Below are 23,975 nucleotides of genomic sequence, written 5' to 3' on the forward strand. Positions count from 1 at the left end.
ATTCTATCCCCATTTTTACATTCATCCTGTCTCTTGTCATGTGAAGCACTTGGTGCATTTAATCTCTTTTTGGTAAACCACTTGGAGCAGCATTTCTGTACTGACTCTAACACCACTCCATGCCTTTTCTACTCATGGTCACTTCTGCCACTCTGACTGTAACATGTTTTATACTTGATATGAATATCTCTCATTACTCTCCCTCCTGAAACCCATGCTCATAACAGACCTCAGTCTACAGGGGCTCTTATTTGACAATCACTTCTTTCCCTTGTTGTGTCACATCATGACTGTTTATGTATTAAAGGTGCTATACAATTAAAGTTTATTATTATCATCATTATCAATGCTTCTGACTCTCCTTACATGTGAAATGTGCAGAAAAGATAGATGTGATTGAGTAGCAGCCTGAACATCTTTAGATATTTCATAAGTTTCCTACATTGTAGCCTTTGAGTTGAATTTCTAATTTCTAGTTAAAGTATTATTCTCTGAAAATGCTAACTAAATGGTATTCCTGAGGAAGAGGATACAAAATGCTGTTTGCTCATTTTGTGTTTTAATTCAAATTATAAAGTAATTTTAAATGTCAACTAGTATAAAGACATGACATGAGCAGCAATAATTTTGTTCCTTCTGGAACTACTTATTTCCGCAATCATGAGCAATTAAAGAGAAACACTCTCGAGGACTCCTGACCTGCCCAACCTGCTCAGCTCCTGTATGAAAAAAAAATACACTTTCAATTTCAGTCTCATTCATGTTATTTAATTTTTCCTCTGGTCTGTGGTTTTATTTATTCATCTAGATTGTTTTGGTGTGAGCTGCAGTGGATTTTTTAATGATTTGTGTTTTGCCTTTTTTTGATAGGGAAAGCAAGATATGACAGGAAAGGGGAGAAAGAGAAAGAGGGGATGACTCACAGCAAATGGGTCACATGGCTGCTACAGAACCAATGGCTGCTGCAGAGGACTGACAACCTCAGTACAGGGGGCGAAAGCTCTACCAGCTGAGCTACAGGTCCACCAAGAGTTGCAGACTTATCAGCCGGAGAGATGTCTGCCTTCTCTCTAATATAATGGAACTAAGTGGCATTTGGCTTTTGGGGCTCAAAGCACCAAAAATATATTTGAAAAATTTAAAACCAGTGTCTTTTTCTAAAAATCCTGACCTGGTTACTCAAGATAATCCACAGACCTTGTTGTGAGCAGTGTCATGTAGGAACTACTTTCTTTCTGTGATAGAATCTTCCTGAACTTCTTTAGAATTGACCAGAATTACTATATTTACTGTCAGTATAAATAGGAATGGGACATCACTTAGTGAGATCTATTTGCTCACAATGAAGTGGTGTGAGTTGCAGAGTTTTGGAGATCTCAACCACAGGATCTCCAAAACTCTGCAACTCACACCAAAACTATCTTTCTATCTATCTATATATAATACAATATGATTTTGGCGGTGAACTGTCTCTTTAAAGCTAAAATGTAGCTGATATTGGTGAAAATGATCTTTGCTGCAAACCTGACATTTGCAACCCCTCACATAACAGAGTCCACTTATACACACATACATCGACATATTAAAATGACATAAAGACGCTGATCCTTATTTACTTGTATATGCCTGAAAATATAGGTGAAACCACATTCAGATTGAATCATGTCCTGGAGGAGAAAGTATCCCTCTGTATGCTCATTCTAATCTATCTCTCCCTTTCTCGCTCGCAAACACACACACAGTATCAGAAGCAAAGGTCAGTGGCTGACTGCAAACGTCTGCAAGTTGCTCCCAGATAATGAAACGAACAACTCATTCTGTTGGTGCCAGCAAACCCACAAGACTCTCTCACACACAAACAACACATACAACTAAAAATAAATTGAAATAAACTAAATAAATAAATTAGTACATTTGCTGAGAGCATCCCCACCTCTATCCCAAACACTTGGCCACCCTAACATTCATACACACACTCTTCCCACAGTGCCCAACAGTGTTCACCCGACTAGAGTAGGAAATGTGCTCCGGACACAGCTCAATTTGTCCCTTAACTAAAGGTCATGCTGAGTGTGTTTTACCAAGGAGTCGGTATTTCAGAGCTCATTTGCTCCCTTTCACTTCTCGCCTACAGCTTGCAGTGTTGAAGGCAGCAATTTACGGGCAGACAGAGAAAAGCAGAGAGAAAGACATAAGTTATGTTTCCATCTTACCGTCAAACCAATTTTACACAAACTATAGAAATAGTAAGGGGGAGAAAGTAAGTTGCTCAGTCAGCTCTGGATGGAGGGAAAACCAAATCAGTCTTTAAATGATCACATTTAACATCCTCATCATTCATATCGGAAAATTCTTCTTGTTTCTGTACTGAATTCCAGAGGGGAACTCTGAGGGGCTTCTAGGCCTTCAGAGAAGGCCAAACATATCAGCATTTCAAATGTTATATTTAAATATATTGTTTTAATGTAATATATAATTAATATTATACATTATTGGATTTCTTTCATGCAATTATTAGGCTTTTCTCTTCTAATTCTCATTTTAACCTTTTTCCATCCAGCTTGCTTCAGAAATGAAAGAGACTCTGTACTGAAAACAGTAAAATAGAGTTATCCTCATTAGCTCACTCAATTGTTAGGACTTCATCACCAGGACAGAAGGAACTATGACTGGAGCAGTATAAAGAGTGTATGGAGGAGGTGGGGTGGATGAATGGGGCAAACAAACACAGGACATTCACCAAGGACACCAGCATTTTTGTGTCCCACATAAAACCAAAAGTTCTTGTTGATTTATTCAAACTTAACATTATGTTTGTGTCTTACGTCACTTGACTTTCATATCTATTGTAAACCAAACAGTGATTCACAACATTAACCATGTGTTTATATTCATATGAGTTACATTGTGACACTTGCGTCCCATGACTTATGTAAAGTAACAAACTTATTTTAACCTAAACCATGATCTTTTCCCAAACCTGACCAGGTAGTTAACCACATATTTAATGTTACGTGACTTACATCACATTATTTTAAGTAATGTACCTAAGGTCCAGAATGCCTGCTGCTGCCAGTACTCTCCACCAGTTATATATGTCATCTTGGGAGTCACTGACTATTCTGTTGTTTGGGTATGAGGACAGAGACGACAGAGAAACAGAGTTCATATATGTTTCTATGTAGAGGTAGGAGAAGAATTCCAGTAGATATAGGACACACTCTTGACTTTGATTGCCTTCAACACCAGGTTAAAAGCAGCTTGTCCTCACTGGAAAAACAGCCATATAGGTCATCTGTGCAGGCACTCATACTTATGTTTTTTTTGTTAGGCACCGAACTCCAGCGGCTGCAGAAATTATGACTGGAGCAATATAAAGAGCAAGAAAGTCTGCATATGGAGGAGGTGGGGTCGATGGATGGGGCAGGAAACCAGCGTTTGTGTCCTGTGTAAAAACCCAAAGACTGCATTGACTTATTTAAACTTAACATTATCTACATGACTCTATGTCACTTGACTTACATATCGTATTATTTTAAGAAAAATCAGGATCTTTTCTCAAACCTAACTAGGTAGTTTTGTTGCCTAAACCAAACCATACTGTGCTCATTTCATGTTAACCATATTTAACATTGTCAGTACTCTCAAGTCATATATGTCATCTTGGTAGTCATCGGCATTCAAACTCTTCTGTCGCGTAGGTATGACGACATGTTGCATTTTTGTTCCTCGGTGTCTTTAACTGAAGCATAAGCACTCGATATTATCCATTTAGGGCTCACATTGTGAACCCCCTTTCTAGTTATTTCACAGGTTATACATTTTTAAATGTCTAATATTTTGTATGTATCATTTTAATCTGTAATACATGGTATTTTTAAGTCAGTGTCTTCAGCAGATTTGTTAAGTGGTTAATACAGATGCACGTGTGACTGAGTGTATTCTAACACATCTGGATTTAAGACATTTTTCAGCTAAAGCAGTGACTATCACATACTGTAAAAACAAATGTCACAGGAGTGAAAAGGAAGTTGGCATTTTTTAATTTGACATTGTTTGGTTTTCACTCATCGCCTTGGGGAACACAAGAACAGCTTCGACCATCTTGCAGTTTTCTTGTTTCACTATATGGTTCCTACTCAAGGTATGTTCTTTAGTGTTCTATATTTAACCTGTGCGATGTGGTTCTTTCTCTAAATTAACATGCAGGAGACACACCAAGCAGAATTATGAATTAACAAGGAGGGTAAAGGTCAGGGCTCCACAACACAAGAGAAGGAGGCTGCAGACTGATAGCTGCCTAGTCACCATCATCACAGTACATAGCAGGGTGATCTAATACAATAATCCATCTTCCACTGACAGCACACTCAAACAAAAAACAGAAGAAAATCAGCTTTCTCTTAATTGGATATTTGCTTGTGCTTTAAAACTCACTCTTCTGTCTCCATAAAGCAAACAACTTGAAACCCTATATTCCCAGAGGGATCCCTCACTGAGGATTTTGGCCATGCAGTTGTTGTTGTTGTTGATGTTTTTCTCCCAATCTACAGTATTATATTGACTTTTAATTAGCACAACAAAGGCTCAACTGTCCTCCACTGACATCACTCTGGGGACAAACTTAAAGCTCCCAAAAGCTTTCAGAAGGAAGTGAATTCTTAGAATTTCTGCAGTTATGTAACATGTGAGAGACACATCATGTACATTGTTTGTCACCAGCTTGTTCTCATTCCCAGGTCATCCAATACTGACAGTTTGTCATGCCCCAGGCTTTCATGTAACTTCAACGTAAACCAGTCTTTGTCAGCTGACATAGTATAAAGACCAAGAAAGTCCACATGGAGGAGGTGGGGTGAATAGATGAGTCAGCAAACACAGGCCTTTTACCCAGGAGGCCATGCTTCATGTCCTGTGTGAAACCAAAAGTATTTAAAGCTTGAAATCACATTACATTACTTGCATGACATGACTTCTACTACTTCACTTACATCACGTGACATACGTATCATTAGGTGCGTAACTTTACACAGACCATCATCTCTTCCTAACCCGAAACAAGTAGTTTTAAACTGTGCATCAGTATGAGACACTGAGGGGTGTGACAAATATGGTGGAATTTGACTACCTGAGATGAGAAGTGGTTGCTCTCGAGTCAAAAAGTAATTTGGGCTGTTTTGCAGGACTTGTACATTTCACTGAAATACATATTTCCAAAAGTGACTAAATATGTTAAATGAAATGAAATGTTATTATAAGTTGGATTTCCAGTCAAATTTAACACAAATAGAAATAGGAGAAAAGAAATGAGCCTTAATGTGCATTTTCATTCACTACCACTATGTGACTGTTCAGATTTGGGACAACAAGATGAAGAAAAAAGTGCCAGTCAAACCTAAAATAATAGAGAAAGTGAAAAGCATGATGGAATCATTTGATTGTTTTCATGATTTATTTGCAACATTACAGTCTCCTCATCAGTCCACACATGCATACATGTACAGAGTGGGGATGAGTGCGATTAGTCGACTATACAATTAAATGTCATCACGCCCTCTAGTCGGGGCTGCGGCCTGATCAGATGGCAGCCCCTCTCGCTGTACGCTGTAAGCGCTTATGCCCCGATTGCCCTGGCAACCCTGGATGTTTATATCAGCAAAGTCCAACAGATGACAGCTTGTAAAACCAGCGCAGTTCGGTAGTGTATTAATTTAGAAAATGGGAATAATGTTAAATGTAGACTGTGACAAAATAAACTGGTGTATATAATCACTCGACTGGAGCAACGTGACCACATTCAGCACAGACATGGATGTTAACAGCTGCTGCTGCTAGCTCTGCTAACGTTAGCCACACTGTGTGGCAGCTAACATCAGCTCTGGGTTGTTTACCTATCAACACTGTGATCCTCTTCAGTCTGAAAAGCTGAATCATTTAGTGATTTGTTATCATGTTTTTGTACGTTGATGTGTAATGTTTGTACTGCACAACATAAAGGAGCCTGCATTTCAGCAACATTTAAAGTACAATGTGGTGATTGTAGACTGTGATTAACAGCTTCAAATGGGTCTTAATACGCAAATAAAAAAAAAAAAAAAAATTCTGACAGTGTTTAACGTTATAAATTAATAGATTCTGTTCAATTTTAACTGCTTTCTGAGTGTTCTTAGTGTTAGCCTAGTTGACTAGTCTAAATTAAATTTTGCGTTTAATCGACAGGGATTAGTTGCCAGGAACATCCCTAGTATAGAGAGCCTAAGTCACAGCCCTTGCAGTGTGCCCCATGGGACCTATCTTTGGAAAAAATCTAAACAGTAGTTTTTAATTTTAATTTAATTTTACAAAAAAGGAATGTAGGTTGTGGCATGTTTGCTGTAGTTTAGTTTTGAGTGAAACTGCTCAGTGAATCTCCTGTCTTGCTCAATATACTACATCATCAACACCAATCCTGGCACCCCTTGTAACATTCTCTGATCTGCAGAGTGTTATCCAATGACTCCTGCTGCTTTTATCAGCCGTGAAGGGAAAGAACAAATAAGACTGGCTGTTGTGTGACAACATCCTGGTATGAAAACACACAGACATCAGTGCTTCAACAGCTAATGTTGAGTGTGGGCACTACCAGCATTGCTCTGCAAGCAAGAGAGCTCAGCTTTCTAAGTTAGTATATGATTCGTTGCTGCAACTGACTTCATTTACCATCTATACTGAGTGGACATCCACATGAAAAGTACTGAAGTTTCCTTTGAACCTAATTGTGTTTTTCATATGTTTTAATTAAAGCAACCCATTAGCATGGTCATAGTTGTTTTTTCCAAATATAGTAACATGGTTACTCACAGTATTCCACAAATCTTGTTCTCTACCTATTAAGAACGACATAAATCCCTGACTGAACAACTTCCCATGAACCTGACATGCCAGGTGATTTGTTACACACATCTGTCTGGGAAGGTATCCTTAGAAACTGTTTGGAAGAGGGCAAGCACTTTTAAACCATCTATCCATCATATCTAACTTCAAGCAATCAGATCAATGCTTCTGTGGACGCTGCCAGTAGTCTCACCTAGGACACTGACTGGCTGCACCAGTTTTGGTGCAGACACAAAAAAACAACTTGGACCCTTGCATGATGCATTCTTGTGCAACCTTGCAAAACCAGCTGCCTCACAAGGCAACCCTTCCAGCTGAGTAGATGACATTAGATATGGTTGACTATCTTTAATTTCTTGCCTGCTTTATTCATTTGCTCCTTTATGTTACATATTGTAGCTGCCTCATGGCAGCCCAGCTAATGAAGATCCTGATATACAAACTTCATTGTGTGTATTTTGGTGTGATCTGTTTTCTTTGGAAGTACACCTCCACATAGGAGGAACAAGTTCTTCGATGTATCTTGAAAAACCACACTGCTGTATTTGAAAAGAGCAACAGCTGTAGACTTTTTAATTCAGTCATGTTTTGGTGCTTTGAATGCCAGCATCCAAATGTCTTTGAGCTCCATTGTACTGAGGTGAGCTACAGCCGATATCTCAAAACCTCAACAAAATCACACCAACGCTATTATCTCATGAGAGAATAAAAGGAAAATATATCCCCTGGTGATTTTGGGCCTGAAGACATGGCCTCAGACATGCACACACACACATATATATGGCCTTAAGGTATCAGCTTGCCTTTGTGCAGAGATGAGTAGTCATGGCTGTCCTTATCATTGCTTGATGATAATAAAGAAGGTGGGATGCTTTTCTCCCACATGGAGAGCAGATAACAAAGAAAGTGCTGGACTGTCTGAGATACCGAGCCGCAGACCAGCCTCCCATCCTCTCCACCCCCCTCCTCCCCTTCTTTCCTCTCTTCCCTTTTGTTGTTTGAGAGACACATCAGATCGTGTTGCAGAACAAAAAGCGAATAGACGACAGGTGATACCGCGTCTGCTCACAGGTAAGGAATGTCAGATGGTATTAAGAGGAGAAAAAAGCTGAGAGAGAAAAGAGGGCTAGAGAAAATCAAAGAGCAGCAGGCACATAACAATGCCAGGAAGCTGGAAATATTAATGTACCATTTCAAAAAAAGGAGCATTCAGAAAATGCTTTGTAGAAAGTAACAGAAGGAAAATGTACATGAATCAGATGAAAAAGTGTACAAAGTAGATACAAGATAAACACTGATTTAATTCTACTTATATAAGTAACTCATTTAAAAGTTTATGGTTAAAGATTCTGAAAGGCCAATTTTAAACTTTTAAATTTTAAGCTCCACATGAAGGCTTGTCCATTTTTCGACAACGGTCATAAGCATTCATAAAGACTCCTTCATGTTCATGACAAAAAGGGAGTCAAAACAGGACAAAGATTTGTGTCCCTCAGCTCGTACCATCACTGTACTTCGCTGTGTGGTTGATCCAGTGGCACACGACAGACAATAGATAAGTAGTTTCCCAGTCTTCACTGTAGCTGCATTCCCTTTTTTTTGTGGTGTTTCCATCATATTCCACCTAAAGCCGGACAGCCTTTGACTGTGTTGTGACAAAAAAACGGAGACAGGTTAACGTGTACATGACCCACTGATTGAAATTTAGCACAGACTCATGATGCTTTCTTCACAGCCAGTGAATAAATGCCAGGTTTATGGAAAACATCTGTGATATATCTATGATTTAACTTTTGCAAACTAGAGCCAATCAAAATGTGGGACATAGTCTCAATATGTCAGATTAGCTGAACTGCAAACACAGCTAAGTAGAAGACAAAATGAACGCAGGGTACGAACATACAGGGCTGCGTTTCCCAGTTTTGATGTATCTTAGCGCTCTACGAAGGTCTCTAAGATATACTTTAGCAAAGGAACTTCTTTTCCTACAAGTGTTTCCCAAACTGTCCCTTAGCGGGTGCTCTTACAAAGAGCTGTTAAGGTACATCGTAAGTTGGAGTTGGAGTATTTTTTTTTAAACAGCGTTTTAAAACCAAATCTCCGTCCAGACGAGTGTTTTGGCACCATTTCATGCAAAATCCCCGTCCTATTTATGTTCTACATCATGTTGTCCCCTCTCTATATATATATGGTAAAACTGATAACGGTGGGCTTGTTGTGGGGAGAAATGAGGTTGCTTGTGTAGTTTAAACATTTTGAAGTTGTGGTAAAACCATGCTGCTTTTCATTGTTAAAATGAAGGAAAACGCTTGATATGTGATTATATCTTTGCAACTTTTCATTTATTTAAAACTTAACTTTAGAGATTGGGAACAAAGGGATATGGGGGGTCTCTTGAGCACGCTTCTGCAGTCTCCCAGAGACAAAGCTGAACTGCAGAAGCGCACCAAGTGCTCTCAAGAGATTCACTCATGTCCATATAAGGAAAGGTCTGTCACACAGCAAGTTTTGCCTATCTTGGCCACCCTACATTTTATTGCCTAATTGTTTTTAAAAATGAATTTGGGTGCCACACTTTATGATAGTGGGCTTACTGTGGGGAGAAATAAAGGGTAATTATGATGCTTTGGTGACTGTGTGACATGGACCGTTTGCACGGGAAAAGTGGAGGAGAAAAAAATCAGGAACTTCAGGCAAAAATGTTTATGATGTTTTGTCGTTTGAAAACCGGCATTGTACAGTGCTGCACGATGTTCGGGCGGGGGGTTGACACCATCATCTTATGAGTCGTCATCTTCTCCTTCATTCTCCTCCGGAGGAAGACGTGCTTGCGCACGCACAGCAATGTTGTGTGACAACGATGACAGCAGGTAGCTTTGGATCGGGTAGCCACTATCCCCGAGGAAAAAACCTCTGCCGAACGCTCCTCTGGCAGCATCTTGTCCCACAGCTGAGTCGGCCCAGATTTAACTGTTGTGCGTGCTGCCGGGCCACTTGGCAACAACATCCCCAAAGCGCCCTCTGTGGTCCAGGATGGTCCAGGTACGCAGGATGAAAATATGAAGGCCTGGTCGTCCATGGACGGGTTGGACACGAGGATAAGGGTCCCATCCACCAGTCCAATCACCTGGGGAATGCCAGCCATAACGTGGAAGCTCTGGTGTGCCTCTATGATGTCCTCTCTCCTCGCTGGAATCTTGATGTTCCCTTGTGCGTGACGCACAAGGACCTTGGTCAAAGCCTCCACACTCCATGAAACCGATGCCTTGCTCAGCCCGAATCCGACTCCCACCACCTCCAAGAAACTACCCACTGCGTAAAAATGCAAAGCTGCCAGAAGCTGTACCTCTGGGCTGAGAGCGAAGTTGCACTTGGTAGCTCTAAATGTATGGGGACACAAGTGCAAGCAGATTCAGGATTTCATCACGTGGCAGCCGGTTCTTGGGACAGAATTGCACTGTCTGAGAGGACATCAAGCGGACTGAAGTTTGTCCTTAAAATGGTTAGCATGAACCAAATGACTACGCGGACGGCGACGCCTTTGGTTCATTTGATTGAGCGCAATGATACGCTGTATTGCAGCCATAATCTAGTCCACAATGAAGCAAACAGAGGCGATGCGCACGGTCTCTTATATAGCTGGTGATGCCCGCTTGATTAGTTTCCAGCCGGCCTCATTAGACAAATCAATTTGTCAAAGTGGTGGGGAACAGACTGTAGCCTAGTCAGAAAAAACATATCGTCAGTTAGTCAGCTCCATTAAACGAATAAATAAATAAATAAATAAATAAATAAATGAATAAATAAAAATATTTTTTTCATAATATTCATTATTCATTATTATTTTTCATGAGCTTAATTTTAAACTAATTATGTAATTTGCGCAAGGAGTCTAGATGTGAATTATACTGCAACTGTCCATTTAAAAAGCATAATTTTGGCCTAATAAAGGTAAAACTCTATTAGGATGAATGGAGCACATCTCTAAGAGACATCTTACGAGTGGTTCAGACCACCCTTCTTAAGATAGACCTTCAGAAGATATATCTTAGCTAAGGAGACTCTGGGAAACAGCCCGTAAGCTTAAGGGAGACCTTAAGATACAACTTACGACGCACGTAGCGCTACGAAGGCTCTGGGCAGGTCAGTATTTCAAACATTTAGCATAAATTTACCTTTAATGCTTTTGCATATCAATACTTGTTGTCATGTCCAAGAAGTCAGGATAAGTTATGTTTAGTTTTTGTCTTGTGTCTATGTTGTCTCGTGGCTTCCTGTTTTATTTTGACACCTAACTCTCCTCTCGTTTCAGGTAACTTGCTCCTTCCCCCTTGTGTGATCCCACTGGTCTGATTGTCTGCCCTGCCCTGATTGTTTCCACCTGTTTCCCATTACCTCATGTGTGTGGGTATATAGTCTGTGTTTCCCTTTGTCCTGTGCCAGTTCGTCTTGTCTTGTGTGCCAGAGAACCCATGCCTGTTTGCTCCACAACCTTTGTCAAGTCAGGTTTCGTATTCTTTGATACTTTGTTTTGCCTTATGTTATTTTGATACTTTGCCTTGTTATTTTCCTCGAAAGAGTGATTTTGATTTCTTCTGTGTTTATAGTATTTTTCCTCATCAGAGTGTTTTTTGTTAGTTTGAGATCTTCCTCGATTGAGTGATTTTCCTTTGATACTTTGTTATTAAAAGATATTATATTTGACCTCGTCTCCAGAGTCGTGCATTTGGGTTCAGTCCAAGTTCGGTTGTGACAGTACGAACTGGCCAGCATGAACCCAGCCGACTCAGATCAACTGACGGCGGCCATTCGCTCCCAAAACGCCCGTCTGAATCAGCAGGAGGACCAGATGTCCTCTTTGCATAGTGGAGTGAAGGAGCTAGCGAAATGTCAGGAGGATTTCAAGGCAGCCATGACCACACAAGTGAACCTCCTGGGAGCTCAAGTGCACCAAGTCCTAGCTCACCTCACGAAGAATCCCCCCTCTCCTGATACAGCGGCCGCACCATCTCCGGCGGCTGCTGGAGCATCATCGGTCCCAGTTGTCCATGCCACGGCTCCTCGCCTCGCCCCACCCGAAAAGTTTTCCGGTGAGTCTGGAGAATGCCGATCTTTCATTGTTGACTGTGATATGCATTATGAACACTTGCCGTCAGCCTTTCCTACAGAACGGTCCAGAGTGGCATTTATGATTTCCCATCTCACCGGGAGGGCGAGGGCGTGGGCTACGGCTGAGTGGTCCCGTGATTCATCGATCTGTGGATCCCTCAATGAATTCAAACCGGCTCTGAGGAGGGCTTTTGATCCCCTCTCGTCTGACCGAGAGAAGGCACGTGAGTTGAGCAATATCAAACAAGGTATGGACTCTGTTTGTGATTATGCCATCCGCTTTCGCACCCTAGCCACAGACAGCGGGTGGAATGCCACAGCCCTATATGATGTCTTTCTTAAAGGACTCTCTGACCAGATTCAAGATTTGTTAGTGCCCCTTGATTTGCCATCTGACCTGGACTCATTGATAACCTTAGCCACAAGAACTGACAATCGTTTACAGGAGCGTCAACGAAGCCGTAACCAAACGGCGTCAGCGGCTGGTCGCCATCAGGGCCGCACTGCAGCGACTACACCCAGTTGGCGGAGTCCCTCATGCTTCCCATCACCGGCTTCACGGAGGAAGGGGCTCTCAGAGGAGGTAGATGAGCCCATGCAGCTGGGGCGAGCCAAATTGTCCACAGAGGAGCGTCGTCGTCGTCTGCAGGAAGGCCGGTGCTTCTATTGTGGGCAGCAAGGTCACCTTCTTGCAGCGTGTCCAGCAAAAAGAGCAGGCTCACCAGTAGACAGGAGGGTACTGGTGAGCCGTTTCTCCTCCGCTGAATTCTCTCCTCGACCCCTAACAGAGATCACGGTAAAGCATCACCACACCACACTTTGTCTTGGGGTACTCATTGACTCAGGGGCTGATGAGAGCCTCATGGACTGGGATATTGCCACAAAACTAAATTTGAAAACTGAACAATTACCCCAGCCTATAGAGGCCAGTGCTCTTGATGGGAGTTTGCTATTCCGGGTAACTCACAAGACTGAACCATTGACAGTAATTATTGGTGACCATCATGAACTCATGTGTTTTCATTTGTTTAGCTCTACCCAGCATTCTCTTATTCTGGGTTTCCCTTGGTTAAAAGAACATAACCCACACATTGATTGGAGTACTGGGAAGGTTTTGAACTGGACTGAGAGTTGTAAAGACAAGTGTTTAAAGTCATGTCATGATTTGAATATGAAAACCGTTTGTAATGCTGTCTCTGTTCTTTTGGACACAGACTTTGAAACTCCCAACCTGACTTCAGTCCCAAGATGTTACCATGATCCAGGTGAGGTTTTTAGCAATAGTAAGGCTACCTCCCTTCCTCCTCACCGACCGTATGATTGTCCCATTGATTTGATCCCAGGGGCCCCAATTCCTAAGGGTAGACTGTATTCTATCTCTGGTCCTGAGAAGAAGGCCATGACTGAATATATTGAGTCATCATTAAAGGCTGGTCTTATTCGCCCCTCTTCATCTCCAGCTGGGGCAGGGTTCTTTTTTGTGGGGAAAAAAGATGGGTCCCTCCGGCCATGCATTGACTACGGGCCACTTAATGACATTACCATTAAAAATCGGTACCCCCTGCCACTCATGTCATCAGCTTTTGATCAGCTTCAGCAGGCCAAGATCTTCACTAAATTAGACTTGAGAAATGCCTATCACCTGGTGCGAATCCGAGAGGGGGATGAATGGAAAACGGGCTTTAACACACCAAGCGGTCATTATGAATACCTAGTTATGCCATTTGGGTTGACTAACGCTCCTGCAGTCTTCCAGGCTATGATCAATGATGTACTTAGAGATTTCCTGAACCACTTTGTCTATGTTTACCTTGACGACATCTTGATCTATTCCCCAGACTCAGACTCTCATGTTTGCCATGTACGTCAGGTTCTCCAGCGGCTGCTGGAGAACCAACTGTATGTTAAAGCTGAAAAGAGTGAGTTTCATGCCGACACTGTATCTTTCCTCGGCTTCATCATAGCCCCCGGAAAGATGCAAATGGATCCGGCTAAAGTTAGCGCTGTGGCTCAGTGGCCAACACCTGATAGCCGCAAAAAGGTTCAGCAATTCTTGGGATTTGCTAACTTTTACAGACGGTTCATCAGAAACTTCAGCGCCATAGCTGCACCCCTCCATGCACTCACATCTCCACTGGCTCCTTTCCTGTGGTCCTCCCAAGCTGAGGAGGCCTTCCAGCTGCTCAAAGCACGGTTCACTACTGCCCCCATCCTCACAGTTCCTGATCCCAGCCGGCAGTTCGTGGTGGAGGTGGATGCCTCCAATAACGGGGTTGGAGCGGTTCTCTCCCAGCGCTCCGAAAAGGACAACAAGCTTCACCCCTGTGCCTTCCTGTCTCGGAAGCTCTCACCAGCTGAGAGGAACTACGACGTTGGGAACCGTGAGTTGTTGGCTGTCAAAATAGCCCTGGAGGAGTGGAGACATTGGTTAGAGGGCGCACAACATCCTTTCATGGTATGGACAGATCATAAGAATCTGGAATACATTTGCAAAGCTAAAAGACTGAACTCACGGCAAGCCAGGTGGACATTGTTTTTTAACCGTTTTAACTTTGTGTTGTCTTACAGGCCGGGGTCCCAGAACACCAAACCCGATGCCTTGTCTCGTCTGTTCGACCCCGAGCCCTCTGCCAAGGATCCTGAGCCCATCCTCCCACTGAACTGTGTGGTAGGAGCAGTGACTTGGCAAATAGAATCTGATGTGAAGCAAGCTAATGGCGAGAATCCGACACCTAGTGGTTGTCCGGTGAATCGCTTGTTTGTCCCTGTTGATATGCGTCCACAGGTGATCCATTGGGCTCACACCTCGCTGCTCACCTGCCATCCTGGAGTCAGAAGAACCATGCATGCCATTTCCCAGAGGTTTTGGTGGCCCTCCATGGAGCGAGAGGTTCAGGAGTATGTGGAGGCATGCTCTATCTGTGCCCGCAACAAGACCTCCTCCAGAGCTCAGATGGGGTTGCTGCAGCCACTCCCGGTTCCTACTCGTCCCTGGGCTGAGATCTCTCTCGACTTCGTCACGGGGCTCCCGGTCTCTGAAGGTAACACCACTGTCCTCACAGTGGTGGACAGATTTTCTAAGATGACTCATTTCATTGCTTTGCCCAAGCTGCCATCTGCCAAAGAAACAGCTGAAATTATGATGACTCATGTGTTTCGTATCCATGGATTTCCTAAGGATATTGTTTCAGACCGGGGGCCCCAGTTTATCTCCAGATTCTGGAAAGAGTTCTGCAGGATCATCGGAGCCACCGTCAGCCTCACCTCTGGGTATCACCCGGAATCAAACGGCCAGACAGAACGTCTCAACCAGGAGTTGGAGACATGCCTTCGATGCCTGGTGTCGCAGAACCCGGCTTCCTGGAGCAAGAACTTGGTGTGGGTGGAATATGCCCACAACTCTCTCCCCACCTCGGCCACCGGCATGTCACCGTTCCAGTGTGTCTTCGGCTACCAGCCCCCTGTCTTCTCGGAAACTGAAAAGGAGATCACTGTCCCCTCAGCGCACGCCATGGTCCGGCGTTGCCACCGCATCTGGGCAGCCGCCCGCAAGGTCCTCCTACGCAGTGTGGACCGCATGAAGAGGGCTGCAGATCGGAGGCGCCGGTCTGCTCCGGTGTACAAGCCTGGCCAGAAGGTCTGGCTCTCTACACAGGACTTGCCTCTCCATGTCCTCTCCAGGAAACTGGCCCCACGGTTTGTGGGCCCCTATCCGGTGTCCAAGGTCATTGGTCCCTCCGCTGTTCGTCTGCGCCTGCCCCGGTCTCTGAGAGTCCACCCCACCTTCCACGTCAGCCGGGTGAAACCGGTCAAAGAGAGTCCCATGGTTCCCGCAGCCATACCCCCTCCACCCCCCCGGGTGATTGACGGCGGTCCTGTCTACTCCGTGAAGGCCCTTCTGGCTGTGCGCAACAGGGGCCGGGGCCGGCAATTCCTGGTGGACTGGGAGGGCTACGGCCCGGAGGAACGATCATGGGTCCCTGCAAGTTTCATTGTGGACCCTGGCCTCATCACGGACTTTTACGATCGCTACCCTCAGTTGTCTGGTCCGTCAGGAGCCGTCCCTAGAGGGGGGGGTACTGTCATGTCCAAGAAGTCAGGATAAGTTATGTTTAGTTTTTGTCTTGTGTCTATGTTGTCTCGTGGCTTCCTGTTTTATTTTGACACCTAACTCTCCTCTCGTTTCAGGTAACTTGCTCCTTCCCCCTTGTGTGATCCCACTGGTCTGATTGTCTGCCCTGCCCTGATTGTTTCCACCTGTTTCCCATTACCTCATGTGTGTGGGTATATAGTCTGTGTTTCCCTTTGTCCTGTGCCAGTTCGTCTTGTCTTGTGTGCCAGAGAACCCATGCCTGTTTGCTCCACAACCTTTGTCAAGTCAGGTTTCGTATTCTTTGATACTTTGTTTTGCCTTATGTTATTTTGATACTTTGCCTTGTTATTTTCCTCGAAAGAGTGATTTTGATTTCTTCTGTGTTTATAGTATTTTTCCTCATCAGAGTGTTTTTTGTTAGTTTGAGATCTTCCTCGATTGAGTGATTTTCCTTTGATACTTTGTTATTAAAAGATATTATATTTGACCTCGTCTCCAGAGTCGTGCATTTGGGTTCAGTCCAAGTTCGGTTGTGACACTTGTGCCTGTTCCACCAGTCACTAGAGGAACAAAATACTAGTCCAGCTTCAACTTAACTGATTGTGTTATATCAGAAATGATCTGGACCCCGTTTCCCAGAGCCTATGTGCGTCATAAGTTGTATCTTAAGGTCTCCCTTAAGGGTGATGATGCTGTTTTCAACTATTTGTTGTCCTGTCTGAAGCACAAAACGTTTGAAACAAGGCAAAATATTGAATGTAAGATCTCAGAAAGTTCACATCAAGCCCTGCTTAAAAAATAACATAGCATGAGTGAAAATATATCCATGCAACAACCTGAAGAGACTGGGAGAAGTAAAATGACTTTCTTCCATGCATTACACACAAACAGACACACAACTCAGTCCCACAGGGAAAACTATGAAATTTCTAATAACAGCATCAAGTTTGCTATATATATATTGATATATAAGAAAACTTTTCTTTTTCCTTATTCTTTTCCATGTCACAGCTCTGTGTTATAATGCACAGGCAGCTGTTCAGGTGAAGTGACACCCTCTGGTGTTGCGCGGACTTGTGCCAAGCTGCAACCTGAGAAGACTTTGGTGAGGCAGATTATATGTCTGCACGGGGCCCCAGTGTACCCTAGACTGGGGCTGGCTTTGTTTCTTCATTAGTGTGTGTGTATGTGGACATGTACAAATGCACAGTCAGCCTTTAAATTCTGGGCTGCAGACATCCATGTGGACCTTCGTGGACTTGAGCAGATGATGAAATTTACGTCATGTGGACCCTCACAGACCCCATGGCTACATAAATGACTAAATGATGTAAATGAGCCCAGCTGCTCAATAAAATTCTGGACTGCCTGACGCTCTCCATCTCTGCTTTAAATCTCCATTCCCTGCTCCACCTTTAAACAGGAACTCCCTGAAATACATATTTCATGAAGCCAAAAACAAATATTTTCAAATTTTTAACCAACTTGTCAACACAAACGTTTGAAGTGGCTCATCAGTAAATATGATCACATGTCATTTGACTTTTTGACAGGGACCACACCCTTAAAATAGGGCTGATATGGAAAATGCATTTTAACCATTTTAGATCAGTCATCATGTGCACCTATTGACAAATATATATGTATGCCAAAAAATCCATTGCTTTGTATTCTTATATAAAAATTACGGTAAATCCATTCAGTTTTTTTCTTCCTGTAAAACAAAATCTGGCATGTGCTTACACAAGAGAGAACCGACCACTTTCAACCAACGATATCATGACATCCACCTGTCAGTCAGTTAACTGTCAGCAGTGCTCAGCACCAAAGCCAATTCATTAATTAGCCTTTTCGCAAAAGTATGGTGCATTGTTGTGTCTTCCAGGATATTTGCCAACTTTGGGGAACGTGGTATCTATGACAGCAGATTATGCATCAGGTGTTTTACTTCAAACTTCAAGCATTCAGATCAACGCTTCCATGGACACTTCTCGCTATCATCACATCTAAGGCAACGGCCAAAGCTGCCAGGAATCCCTCCTTGGGTGCTGACTGGCTGCACCACTTTTGGTGCAAACACAGACGGATAACTTGAAGCCTGGCAAGACAGGTTCTCATGCAGCATCGCAAGGTAAAAGTTTTGTATATAACATACAATAATTTCTGAAAAGTGGCTAAAAAAAGAAGTATAAAGTAGCATTAAAGAGATTTCAGTAAATTGTCTTTAGTAACAATCCATAACTGTGCATCGTCCTGACCATTCTCATCATTATTGCTGCTGGCGTTCATTTCTTCTGAGTTGCTGTCCTCTGTGCTCATTTGTTTTAAATAAATGAAAATTCTTTTAGATCTAAAAGGCAGTCTCTCTCCCTCGTTCCTGTGTCTCTCTCTCACACACACAGAGGGATACAGTGCTACCAGATGCCTGCAGCCACAACACCTGTTAAATACCAACCCCATCTCGATGTGTGTACGTGTGTGTACATACTACCCCTGACACATGCAAAACACGGTAAGACAAAACCACAGCAGGTAGGCAACATTGTACTGCAGGTCCTTTTACTCTCCCTCCAGCCCCCTGTAAATGAATGTTGCTGAGGAGGATCCTCCAGAGGACGGCGTGCAAACACACACAGCGCACAGTCACGGGGCTGGCCTGGTGTGGGGTGTTGCATGGTAACTGGTGCACATACTCTCATTATCAGCTCGCCATCACTCGGCTACTCAAGAACCAAATGCAACTTAACTGCAATTACCTGCTGCACTCTGAGAAACTTTTTCTTTTTCCATGGCTACTTTCACTTTTGCTTTGCACAGTCACAGTCCAAAGTCACACTGCAATGATGGGCTGATTATGATGTTAAACATAGACAGCACAAATAACTTAATTTGCCTCCTGTGTATGATAGGGATAGTTCTGATTATCAGATGTGGGTTGTATGAGGTACTTACCTATAGTATATGTTGGACGAAACACCCTGTTTGGGGAAGCAGAGAGGAGGTCCAGCACAGAAGCTAAGCAATGTACTACTGTGGACAGGGTTAGCAGCAAAATGTATTTTAGCCTTTTAAAAAAAGATCTACCTAAAAAAATATCTACCTTAATAAAATGCTTTATTAAGAATATTTGTGCCTCTTTATCTTGCTGTGAGACAGCTTTTTCTGGCACAAAACCACTGTTACACACCAGCCATATGTTTCTCTTTCTGAACCAATGAAACTCCATGGGAAAAATCAATCATTTTAGCTTGTAGAACATGAGAGTTGCTGGTCTACCACTGCCTCAGCTGGATAGTTGGTTTGTCATATCATGCAACTTTGGTGAATCTGAAATAACCTTTTAAAGTACTGAGGTCACTCAATAACAGAAACAAACAGTAAACAAGCAGAAAATTCCCATGTTCTGCAAAGTGAAATTGGTGATTTTGTTCATGGAGTTTGGTTGCTTTGGACAGAATGATATTTGGCTTATTGGCATGTTAACTTATTTGGCTGACTGATGACAATGGTTTCTCACCAGAAAAGGCTGTCTGACAGCAAGGAAAAGCTGTGGAAATATTCTAAATATCACATGTAAGTATTTTAGGAAAGCGTTTGGAAATCATACAGGATATTCTCAGCAGATCCCGATGACATGATGATGCATGATGCATGTCACTTTATTTGGTTGATCCTACCAGAGGGAATAGGAAATGACAAATACCTTCTGAAAATATTTACTGTGGCCAAAAAAAAGCAATCACTCATAAAGTGGTTACACACCAATCAGCAGATAATTGTAATGATATTATGAAAGAGATTAATGAGATGGAAAGACTGACTTTCCCTCTGAAATTGAAAAAAAAGGTACATATATTGCAAGAAGAACAAAATGTGACAGTATGCTCTACTAATCTTAAATACAAACGCCTCTGTACATATTCCACAATATATGTCTGTTTATGGATAATATATAATTCATGTAATTCCTGTTAACTTTAGTTGTTATACTTTATATTTGTTTTGTTTGTCTTTGTTCTTCCTTGCAAAAAAAATGATTTAATAAAATCTGAGTGTCAAAAAAAAAAAAAAAAAGAAAAAAAAATACACAATGCGATTTTTTTTTTCTTTCGAGGACCTTATTTTAATTGGCTAATTGCTGCTGACCCTGTCCACAACAGTACTTTGCTTCCATGCTGGTGCCCATTACTTCTTACCTTCGTACCTCATACAACCCCACTTCAAAAAATCTGAACTATCCCTTTATGCTACTACTCCTCATCATACCAGAGTAAATATTGCTAACCTGTTTCCTGGACTCAGTCTCAAGGCAGCAAAGGTTCATGTAAACTGATTAACCTGAATGACTGTTTATGACCAGCAGCATGTAAACACAGCCAGCGATGGATGGAAGAAAGCAACTAATTATCTCAATTTAGCAACATCAGAGGCAGGCATACACATTGACACCTCCAGCTCAAGTCAACAAACTGAATCTATATATTTACCTTGCAGAGCTGAGCAGGCTGAATGCCCCAGTAGTTGTCTCAGTCTGTGTGGATGTCTCACAGAGGGGGCAGCAGAGGATAAAGGCCGTCCTAACAGCTTCTTTTCTGCTGTTGCTGCTGTGTGTGTTTCTCCAGCTACAGCTCCACAACAGACAGGGTGAGCTGCCTGCTTGTTTACCTGACACTCTGCCTGCCTGCCTGCCTGCCTGCCTGCCTACAAAACACACTGCTTAGTTACTTGTATGACTGCCTACCTACACTATTCTGACTGTTAACCTGTCTGCCCTCACTGCTCACCTTTACACCTGTTAGCTTGCCCTGGCTGTTCTTTAGTTCAACTGTCTGCCTGAATGCTTGCTTTTCTGTGTGTGTGTGTGTGTGTGCTGACATTAGCATAGCCCTTCCTCCTCTCTTACCTGCACTCATCTAACCTGTTTGGCAGTGTGTTGCCAGCGTGTGTGTGTGTGTGTGTTGTGTGTGTGTGTGTGTTTGTGATTGGGCTGGTCTCTTGTTGCATGCTGTAATTCACAGTGGTTAGGTTTTACAAACACATACACACAGCTAGTACACGGCTGTCAGCTGCCACAGTACTGTGAGCACATGTTTATTCATTGTTGAAATGAATGAAAAATTCCACTGAGCCCTCAGTTTATGTGAGACTGAGTGTGCCATTTTTTTTATTACTACTGTCTACGTTTGTGTTTGTCAACTCAACGCATTTTTGATTCTTAGAAAAGCCTTCTGGAACTTTGGGCAAGACACGTCCTAAGGGCATGAGAGACTCATGAATTGCATATGCTGCATATATCATGTTGGATATTCAGCTATGTAGACTGGGTAAGTAGAGGAAAATCTGTTTAACTACTGGCAAAATGGCAGTAAGCCACCTAAAAAGCTAGTTAACTTTAACATCTGTTATCTCACATGTAGTTCTTTCTGTATGAATAATAAATAACACTAAATAACTAACCTGATAATCAGGCTCAATTTTCATTTTCATGTGCAGCAATAGCAGTTACTATGAGTGTTAGCATGTTGATTGGTTTCCCCCCCAACTGTACAAAGTCAATGTCATTATATTGCATTGTGGGTGGGTAATCAATGTGCAGATACTAAAAGACATGCATACTGCATGACATACTCTCAAACAGCCCCTATTCGGTTAGATTTAGGAAGAAAACTAGTCGGTTAGGTCTAGGCCCAAAACACTTTAATAATCACTTAAAACAGTGTCTTCTGTGTTACACAAGCAGAAATGATTCAAAAATATTCCTAGACATGTTTGATTTGTTTATTACACTGATTATTTTTTCAATTAGGGAACACGTCTCTGTATAACTGTCTTTTTTGGAAACAGGTTTTTGATCTGGCAGACATTTCTGATAGCCTAAAATTTTACTCCTGCACATTATATTTTATTAAAGTGTAATGTCATACAATGTTTAAAGTTCCAACACTTACTTTCACCCCAGTCTCCAAATGTCTCTCTGAAAGTTCTGAACAGACTGGTAGGATGTTACAGTTAGGATTAATCTCTGTACCATAAAACCACTTTTTCTTTTTGTAGACTGGAACTTATGTTGCACGTCACAGATTTTTAATTTAAATGTACAAACTTTCTTTTTAAAAAGTTCAAAAAAAGTAATGCATCACTTAAAAAGTTTGTTTTTTTCCTGAAAGTAATTCAGTTTGGGTTTATGGTGTCATGAGCAGGTCTGACAAATAAATGACTCCATGTAACAACATCACAGGAATCTGGCTCTGATGTGGCTCTCGCATTCATTGCAGAGGTGTGAAGAGTGAGTCATACACTAAGCTCACAGCTTACTCCTCCCTTAAGGCTAGACATTGGATATGGCTGAGGACTGAAAGGAACTGGTTTTAGTAGTCCAATAACAATAGAAACAGGAAAGGGAGGCGGTCCAAGGGGAGTCTAAAGGTGAGAACCTTCTCAGTGTCTACAGTCGAGAAAACCTCAATAACCTCTATCTGATGTGTTGAATCCACAACACAGCTACTAAGAAAAAGAACAAGATGCTGCCAGTTTCATTTCATGTTTCTGAGTGCAGTCACAAGATGATCTTTATGACCATTATTTCTGAGAAGAGAAGAAGATCCAGCTGGAAATTGCACTTTTAAACCATTTCATACTAATCTGTTCACATGCAAAGCAAGGGTAGAAAATGAGATGCTGGTCCATGCTTAATAACACACAGTGAGAGAGGCACAGCTGTATGAGATGTGGTGCATTAAGACATTCAGCCTCTATATCACAGTTACATTTACAGTACATACTACAGTTAGGTCTACATTTTATTACCTTTAACTGTATTCTCACAGCCCATTGAACATCCATGTGTAAAATTAGATTTACTGAATATATGAATAAAAACACACACTAGGTAAGTGGTTCTGTGCTGCGGAATTGTTAGTAACAAGATTTTCCCAATCTAACCATACCTAACAAAAAGACTGGTGGCAAACTTATACTCTGAGGATGCTTCCCTGGAAAGATTTTGAAGATAGAGAGAAAAAAGCATGTAGTGAAATACAGAGTAATATTTTCCTAGGTCCGCAGCTAATTTGATAGTGATGAGTCATTGATCATTGAAATGATTAATCGACTAGTTGCCCAAAAAATGCAATTCACATTTTGAATTTTTTCACCCAAGTTTGTAAGAGACAGAGACACAAGAGGGAACCCCAGAAATGACAAAGACTGCTCCAAAAATAGAAAATCCAATCATGGCAGCCCAGGTTTTAATTGTGTCAGATCGCCAAAAATAAATGAATGTATGAGAAGCACTGACATTCAAGCCATATTTTTTGTTCGGAATCCTACACGCAAGTACAGACAGAGTTGTTTAGGCTTTTAACTGCAAGCTAGCTAACAAGCTATCTTCTTAAAGTAAGTCTGAGTCCACATCATCCACATGTCCAGTGTGCCTCCTCTTCAAATGTTTATGCATTACCAACCAACATGATCCCATGATAAGCAAGGTCTGCCTTACAAATCTTGCAGATAATCCTTTTATTTGCCTAGTTGAGGTGAAATGCTGCCTGGCAATTAATTTTGTTTTAGTTAATTTTGTTGACCATATCAACTAATCTTTGTGTCCCTAAATCTTCCTTGAGTTAAAAGGGACAATACAGTCTACTTTAGGTAATGGATGGCAGTGTGTGGAGTGTTTATGCTAAGCTAAACTCACCACCTGCAAGCCCTCCCCTCATACTGTATGTACACAGACATGAGAGTGGTCTTGATCTTCTCACTGAATTCTGGGAAAGAAAGTTAATAAGCGCATTTCTCCAGAAGTTGAATGACTCTTCCAAGGCAGGGCTCATCGGTAAGGATTGCACAGGGCAAGAAAAAGGCCGCCACAGTCACTGCTGACAAGCTCATCTGGAGCCTT

General features: G+C 42.2%; 1 protein-coding gene across 1 annotated transcript in view; it reads right to left on the reverse strand.

The window, feature by feature from the left end:
• naaladl2 (N-acetylated alpha-linked acidic dipeptidase like 2) overlaps positions 1-20,895 on the reverse strand; it is a 753,458-nt gene extending 732,563 nt beyond the window's left edge. The window contains exon 1 of the mRNA XM_084722364.1: positions 20,563-20,895. The gene's annotated coding sequence lies outside the window, so the exon portion shown is untranslated. The remainder of the gene's footprint in view (positions 1-20,562) is intronic.
• Between the last annotated feature and the right edge of the window lie 3,080 nt (positions 20,896-23,975).

Source organism: Lutjanus erythropterus, chromosome 7 (genome assembly GCF_056507025.1).
Source record: "Lutjanus erythropterus isolate fLutEry1 chromosome 7, fLutEry1.hap2, whole genome shotgun sequence".
NCBI classification, from domain to species: Eukaryota; Metazoa; Chordata; class Actinopteri; order Lutjaniformes; family Lutjanidae; genus Lutjanus; species Lutjanus erythropterus.